The sequence below is a fragment of the Pteropus vampyrus genome, unplaced genomic scaffold, assembly GCF_000151845.1.
Source record: "Pteropus vampyrus isolate Shadow unplaced genomic scaffold, Pvam_2.0 Scaffold3, whole genome shotgun sequence".
Lineage (NCBI taxonomy): Eukaryota > Metazoa > Chordata > Mammalia > Chiroptera > Pteropodidae > Pteropus > Pteropus vampyrus.
In genome coordinates, this window is record NW_011888784.1 from 1252201 (window position 1) to 1261092 (window position 8892).

General features: G+C 36.0%; 1 pseudogene; it reads right to left on the bottom strand.

The window, feature by feature from the left end:
- Nucleotides 1-8401: 8401 nt before the first annotated feature.
- On the bottom strand, nucleotides 8402-8520 carry LOC111741442 (annotated as a pseudogene).
- Between the last annotated feature and the right edge of the window lie 372 nt (nucleotides 8521-8892).

The window sequence follows — 8892 nt, forward strand, 5'->3', positions numbered from 1 at the left end:
AACAATTATTTAAAATATCTTGGAAAATACATTATCTGTTATCCACAAAAGTTATATTATAAAATCATTAGAGATTATATAAATTGTAAGCAATTTATTCAAACGTATAGTAATGAATGGGAGGGGGGATAAGCATTGTGGACAAGATCTAAAAACAACATCATTCTGGACAAGATCTAAAAAAAGAGAAGTTAAAACCATTAGTGTCTTAAGTTTTAATTGCATAGTAGTAGACTCTGAACATCCTTTCTTTGCTGGAATCATCTCTTTGTAGCTAAGATGACACAGGTGGAGAAAACATAATCTAAAGCATTACGTAGCACGAAGGGTAGAAAATAACATGCTTGACTCTCCATTTCTACAAATACATACTAATTCTAGCTTTTAAAAAACTCATGGATAGATTTTTCTAAAATGCTAAGAGAAGCACTAGTACAAGGATAGATGGATGAACATGCGTTAATTAGGCCTAAAAGTTGTAAAGTGAGAAGAGGATTTAGATAAAAGCACAAAGGATCTAAAAAGTCTTAATTGGAGATTAAACTCAGAGTCATGTTTCCAATATCTACTACAAGCTGCTGTCTGACTCAAAATCTTGCCTTTCTTTCATTTAACGGGCATGATCTCACACATTTCCCATGGCTACTCCATTTCAATCTAGTCTTGCTCAGATTACATTAGAATAGCCTAGGAGGACCCCAGTATATCTTGAAGCAAAAATTCTGTGGCAAGCGTTGGGAAACCATAGTCTGTGGGCCAAATCTGGCCCATCGCCTGTTTCTGTAGGGCCTGTAAGCAAAGAATGGTTGAAAACGATTTTTTAAAATAACATCATTAAATGTGAAAATTATATGCAATTCAAATATCAGTATCCATAAAACAAAGTTTAATTGGAACACAGCCATGCCCGTTTATTTACCTATTATCTATGGCTGCTTTCAAGCACAATGAGAGTTGAGTAGTTTTGGCAGAGACTACACAGCCTGCAAATCTAGAAATATTTGCTATCTGATCCTTTAGAGAAAAAGTTTGACTCGTTGTCTATATAATGTTGACTCAGGAGTTCCAAATCAACTAGTCAATTTCACATAAATTTGATCAATATAGTTGGGAGAACAATCTACCCATCTGGTATATCTGACCCGTGTGATCGATTGTATAAAAATAATCACTTAATACCTTAACATTTCATGTAGACATAGCCCCAGAGGGCACTTGCTCACTTCAAATACAACTTTTACGAACATAATAAAAGAAGTAAAAAGAAAAAAAGCAAAGGTTTATGAAACAGCTTTTTTCCACTTTTTTTTTTTTTGGTCCAATTTGATTTCTACAGCTTCTTAGCTAGTGACAAATAATACAATATTTGTTATATCAGGAACTGTGGAATCTCCAGGACCTACTATTAGAGAGAAGTTTAAGCAAGGGAGCCCCATGCAGTACCCTTCCTTCCAAATTGTAATCAGTGCAATTTTTCAACTTTTTTTCCTAAGCCTTCTGTGTGAAATAAATGCAAGATGGGGTTATAAAATGATGAGTTTGTATCTGGGTGTGTATTAGAAGTCCTACAGCTAAAATATTTTTTTCTGTTACTTATTCTTACTTATATTCTCATGGATTTTTTTTTTTTTTTAAGACTAACTTCTTTTAAAGTGCTCTCAGGTGTTCTGGCACATTCATTCATTCAACAAATATTTATTGAGCACCTAATATGTGCCAGAAACTGCTCCAGACATTAAAAATAAAGTAACAAATAATAAGGATAAAACATCCTGCCCTAGTAAAAAATTACATACATAAGAGGAATCAGATAATAAACAAATGAGTAAAAATAAAGTAGGAGAAAGTGGGGATGAATATCCTGGGAAAAAATAAATCAGCAAAGGGAGTTGAGTGGAGGCTGGGAGCTGTAGCAATTTTAAATAGGGATGTCAGGAAAGGCCTTACTAAGAAAAGATCTCACAGAGGTGAGGGAGTGGGCCATGAGGCTGCGTGGGACAAAGCATGTCAAGTGGGGAAATTCACATGCAAAGGCGGATGGTGGGGGTACTCGGGGGACTGCACATTAATGGTTCTGTGGAGGGTGCAACATTAAATCAGTCCCCAGACCTACTCTGATGGTCTTTCCACGTGAATGAGAGCGACAGTCAACAAATGTTTCTAAGCCAGGGGAAGAATCTGTCATACTAGGTAAGAGAAACAGATAGAGTGCCAGAAGAGAGATCCCTTTGAGCTCAAAAATAAAAATAGGGTTTCCTGAAAAGTTAGACTTTACGGACTGATTAAAAGGATGGCTATGAGGTGGGGTGGAAGGAAGGCAAAGCACACGATCAGAAAACGCTGGTGTAACACCATTATTAGCCAGCGGTCTAAGTTTGGTTTGTGTCACAGGACGGAGCGGATCAAAGGGGAACACTGGAAAATACAGTGGAAAACCAAAGGGGAGAGAGACTGGGGAAGGAGGAGGGAGCTGGTGGAAGATCAGGAATGCTGGGCAAGAAAGTGTGAGTTTAATCTCGCTAATGCTTACTTATATTTTCATGGATCAAGTTTTCGGCACTTGGGACAGATATAGATTCCAAGGCTCTAGAAAAGGGGTAAACTACTTAGGAAATGGAATAAATAACATTATGATTAATACAGCCTTTAGATACTACCTTCGTGCATGTGTTGCGGTGACAGGGCATGAGAAAACAGATTCATAGGTAGATAAACCTGTGTGATATATTTGACTAAGAAAGACATGAGCAAACTTTCCTGAAGTCTCATGTTTTGGTTCCCTAAATATTCGGAAACAAACACACACACATATACTCACATGTGTGTGCACATGCACGCACGCACGCACACACACACACACACACACACACACACACACACACACAGTCTCCTCCTCAACTGGCAGTGATTTTGCTCTCCCAAGAGACACTGGTAACATCTGCAGACAACTCATCCCTTCACTTTTAATTGTGGCAACTATGCGCTACAGGCATTTAGTAGGTGGAAGCCAAGGATGCTGCTACAATACACAGAACAGCCCCCCCAGAACACAGAATTAGCTGTTCTAAAAGGCAATAGGGCTGAGGTTGATGAAAACCAATTCCATGTCAAGGCATTAGTTTCAATGGTAAGCCTGCCAGGTAAAATATAGAATAGCTAGTTAAATTTGAACTTCAAATAAATATGTTTTTAGTATAAGTATGTCCATGCAATATTTTAGGTGTAATTATACTAATTATTCATTGTTTATTTGAAATTCAAATTAAAACTGGGAACACTATATTATTATTTTTTAAATTTTTATTTATTTGCTAAATCTGGCAATGCTACTTTAAGGGAGATGGAGAGTCTGATGCAAGACACAAAAAACCTGGCAGGTGAGTATTTTAGGGTGCAACTTAAAGGTAAAAACCTGGAGACAATTTTAAAGGGGACACATGGAAAGCCTAAATTTCTGAAGTACTTCCTGAGAATTACGTATTTGAGAACTATGTTTTGTGGTTTCTTGTACTCTTGTTTTTAATGACTACTGGCAATTGACTCTCAAACTTTACCTAAGACAATTCAATCAGAATCTGAAATTAAAATTTGAGAAGGACTCATCCAAACTATTCCTTCTGTTGGCCATTAAAGCACAGAATTAACCTTCCTTTCTAAAACACCCTATGTACAAAAAACAAACAAACAAACGAACAAAAACAATACTTCATGCTTCTTCTCACCAACTTGCCTTCATAGGATTTTGAACTCAAGAACATCATTCATGAGCAGATATTCAGATATTCATATTCATTCTACCTCAGGGAAAACTTTCCCTTTCCTCCTTCCTCTAAACTCATATCACTCCCATCAATATCATCCATCTGGCAAATACTAATCTACTTATGCCACCTAATATGTTATTAACTTTGATTGCCATATACCCCTGAGACAGTAAAGCAGTTTAGAAAGAACAAGCCATGCCAAATTAGCCCTAGTAACTATGTTGACTGGTCTATTTCCCCCTTGGTGAATCAAAGGGCTTCTGTAAACACAATGTATCTTAATTTGAGTAAAACATTTGACAAATGGTAGCTCTTGTTCCCATCAGGTTTATTCACCCTTCAGGACTATATTTTTGGTAGGGCCTGAGGATTTTAAGTGCTAAAGATTTAATCCAGATTGAATGCAGGACTGGTGGAATATGCCAACCTAAAATATGCCATTCTACACTCCTCTATGGTCTACCTGTCCACTGATTGATGTTTTTGTATTTTCCACATCTTGGCTCATTTTCAAGGCTGAGATAACAAGCATGCATACATCTAGGGTCCAATCTTTAGGCTGAAGGAATGAGATGCTCTCTCTCACTCCTCTGTACACTATTTACTGTGAGACGGAAAGCTGGGCAAAATTTGCAAATGTTTTGAAGGAGGAAATTGTGGAGAGAAACTTGACCCTTGAAAAGTTAGAGAATTATCTTATGCTTCCGTCTATATTAAAATTGTATGCTTATTTGGGAGTGGTTTTGGGTGGGACCTGTGAGAAGATGAAGATCTTTTTGTAGAAACTTAAAAACCAGTGTGCCACTGATTTTAAATAGTAAGATTTGAATTTCACAGTGAGTATTAACATGTTACGAGCAGGCAATCAGTAGGATTAATACATTTGATATGGGATAATTTGGGAATTTTCAAAAAGCTGTCTTTCATTAGTTCTTCTATAAAAGCATAATAGTTCATTTCTTTTTTATAGTTCTTTTTTATAGTCAGTATTTCTGACTTCAAGTGATCAGAGGAGGCCAAATAACTAATAAAGAGTGGTGAAGATTTTTTTTAAGTGTCATATAATCATTGAGCTCTTACAACTGATCTAAGCCCTCTCTGCAGAAGCAGTAACCCCTATTATAATGATATAGAATCACCAGATCAGTGAGCTAGCATTGCTTTATCTACTTCAAAAACAGTCAGCTTGACCAAAGTCTTTGCCTTGGAGGGTTTTATTTTATTACATTTCCTAGACATGTTTAACTTTATCAATCGTGTCTATTACAGACCATGTAAACCAACAAGTACAGAGACGGGTCTCCTCTTTATTCTATGAAGCAGTTAAGCATTGGACCAATCCCCAACTGATCCCAAACAAAAGGTCGAGCAAAAGGAGTTGCAAGTCAAGCTCTCATACCAATCAGTTTTGTGATCTTGTGGGCAACTCAGACATTACCTTACTAGCTTGCCATGGTTATTAATCAAGATAATGCATAGTGATGCTCTTTTGAGGATGGAAAGGGAGATACTTTAATTACAGAAAGTCCCTGGCTTTTGAAAACTGGCTTCTTAAAACCTTCCTACAAGTGAGCAAACATTGCTGCCTAATTCCAGGGCTCTTCCCACAGTGTTTTTGTTTTGCTTTGCTTTGCTTTGCTTTGTTTTGATTTGTTTTTTGGGGGGGAGGGGCGGGGGGAGGCGCCGGAGCCCTTCTCCAAAAGCTGTGACGGTCCACAGGAAACACACAGGAGGACTCTCATCCTCTACCTTCACTGTCTTTCCGTTCAGTTTGAACTCCTCTGTAGGACTGAGTGCCCCTTCCAGCGGTTTTCCAAATGGCTATTAACCTCCAACTTGACTTGTAAACTCTCTTGGTCTTAAGTATCAGAAGGGCCAGGAATCAGAGGGACAGAGAACTCAGCAGACGTGGAAGGGCTAGGAGAAGCCAGAAAAAGGAGACAAGGAGCCCTAGCAGAACTGTATACCTCTATTAAATAATATGTCGCCACAATATTCGTAGGTCTGAGCTTCCAACCACAACCACACATTCACATGCTACTAAACCAAGTACTGTCAGGGTTATTAAATGTTTTCTCCTATTAATTTATGCCACCATCACTGCTGCAACTACTAATGCTGCTTATAATAATCTGCCTATTGAATGTGGAAACTGACATTCTTGAATCCTAGTTCCAATTCAAGAATGCGTTTAAAACACTGAGCAAGCCATATTCCATTTCCCCATGTGAGAAATGGGTATGGTAGCCCCGGTTCCCACATGGCATCTCCAGAAAGACAGAAAGTGAATGGTTCATGCAGTAAACATCAAATACTACTTGAAGAGATGATGGGTTGGCCCCTGCTTTCTAAACTACATAAAAAAGAACAATAATTATTTTGACTAGAAAATCAGAATGAGATTCCAACAATGTACATATTTGTGAAAACAAGCCAGGCATTTTAATTCCCTCTTTCTAGTAAGCTCTTTGGTATTAATTTACACATATTCTTTTAATCAAATAATGAATGAGTTTTTTTCTTTTGACAAACTCATGGCCAACATTTAGTCTAAAAAGGAAGTTCCAATTATGAGGAGATTATTATTTTCTCATTTGCACAGATTTGGCTCATTAGAGCTATAATCCTTTTCCCCTCAGCCCACAGACTGAAAAGCAACTTCTTTCTATGATTCTGAGAGTGAAATTAACTATTTTCATAAAAGTTCAAATCACAATGACTAGAAGGCTTGGCCAATATAACCCTTAATAATAATATGACCACCACGGAGGAGACCAATTTTCATGTTCCATTCAAGGACCTTCTTAGTAATTGTTCATGGAAATCACTGGGCTTCATCTCAGTGCCTTCATAAAAATATGATCTTAAATTCGAATTATGCTATGTAACATCATGGTGTCTGGCCAGCCAAATTCAAATGACATTCAGTTTATGCTTCTCTAATCTCTCCAAGTGCTTCAGTGGATCATTTATAGAATTGAGTCTTAATGGTTAGAAATTAAATTAGAAAGGAAATATGCATCATGCTTCTACTGCACTAAAATGAAAACTTTTTTTCCTAGTTAAGTGGGCCATTTTTCTCTTTTGGATATTTAACAAGAAAAAAGAACTAATTTAATGGAGTGAGCTCATTACTGCTACTCTAGCCCATCCATTAGCATACGTCTTTAGAACAAAGATAGCAAAATGTTACTCAAACATGTCTACAGCCTAAATTTACTAAAAGCACATTCCTCTCAGATTCACTCCATTAGGCATTTACTTAGTGTTTGTTTTTACCAGTATTCAATCTGTTTAAAGAATGTACTTGATATTAATTTTCACTTTTTTCTCCCCCGAATGAAATATAATCCGCATGCAATGGTGATGGGCAAGTTAAACAGCAAAATACTTATGAAGCAGGAAAATTAAAAGAAGAGAATGTGAATCAGTTTAAAAATGTACAAAGTAAAGTAATTCACTGACTTAAAGCTAAGATTCACGTAAGTAGCCTGAAAAGGAAGAATTGGTAGTTAAGACCATAATTTCATTTTATTTATACATAATTTGTTGTATAGCAATTATTCTTATTCTATGGGCCAAGAAACACTGGGGCAACTGTTATGCATGCTTTAGAGTTATGGAAGAGTCCTTGAATCAATATACACATCGATCATTGTTTCAAGGCTATTAACATGACTTTCAGAGTATTAAAAAATATTTTTCAATAATACGAAGATACTGTTTAAATTTTATTTAAAATTATTACTAAGTCATAAAAATGGATAGTGCCACCTTTTTTGTTTTTGTTTTAAATTACTGGCTATCAAAAGAATAATTCTATTATTTTAAGTTATAAAAATCTTTATAAGATTTCTGTAAAACAGAAGATATAAACTTTATATATATTTATATATATAAAATAGTTATACATATAACTATATATATAGTTATATGTATAACTATTATATATTCTGTTATATATATAGTTATATATATAGTTATATATATATAACTATATATATAGTTATATATAACAGATGTTTCTTGACTTACTGTCCCTATATACCCATCACAAATTGAAAATGTTATGTCAAAAATGCATTTAATACACCTACCCTACTGAATGTCATAGCTTAGCCTAGCTCACCCTAAATATGCTCAGAACATACACATTAGCCTATAGTAGGGCAAAATTATCTAACACAAAGCCTATTTTATAAGGCCCAGCATCATGATAGAATCATACTGCCTATTGCAAGACCGGGAAAAGATCAAAATTCCAAGTATGGTTTCTATTGAATGCATATTGCTTTTCCACTATTGTAAAGTTGAAAAATCATAAATTGAACCATCTCATCGAAGACTGCCTTCACTCATACCTATATACACATATATAGACACATTATACATACACTATATGTAATATATGATACATAATATTTAAATTAACTGCTTAAGGTATGCAAATGATTTTGTAACATTGGTGCAAATCTTGAATGATTGCAATCATCTCTACTCAATATTAAAGCAAGTTTTCATAAGAATGTAGACTCTAATGTAAATTTTTCTTTTTCTTTTAGATGAGGCAACCCTTGGTTGACCTCACAGACTGCAAGGACCTTGCCTGCTTACCAACCCTTTTTTAAATTTTTTTCCACCTACAGTACCTTGTCTTCCTAGGTGGTCTCCCATCCAAGTACTGCCCAGGCCCGACCCTGCTTAGCTTCCGAGATCAGACGGGATTGGGCTTGTTCAGGGTAGCATGGCCGCAGACCTTTAATGTCATTTTCAATCACCATCCTCATGACCATTTCCCAGGTTATACACATGTTCCTTCAATAATAACACCTTACTGAGGGTTTACATAACTTTTCTTTGATCACAATAACAATTCCGTAAGGTAGAAGTGATTTCTCCCATCTTATGAGTTAGAAAACAGAGGCTCAGAGAGGTTCATGAGTCTTTGCCTTTGTCCATAGTAGTAAATTCCTGGAAGACCTGAAATTGTTGATTCTGGTTTGCATGTGGTCCTTGTATCACATCATAGTCACATCCTCACTAACAAAAACGTCACTGAGCATACCATTAATTATTAAGCTAGTATTTCAAAACTTTATAAAGCTATACACAAATATAGGATATTGTT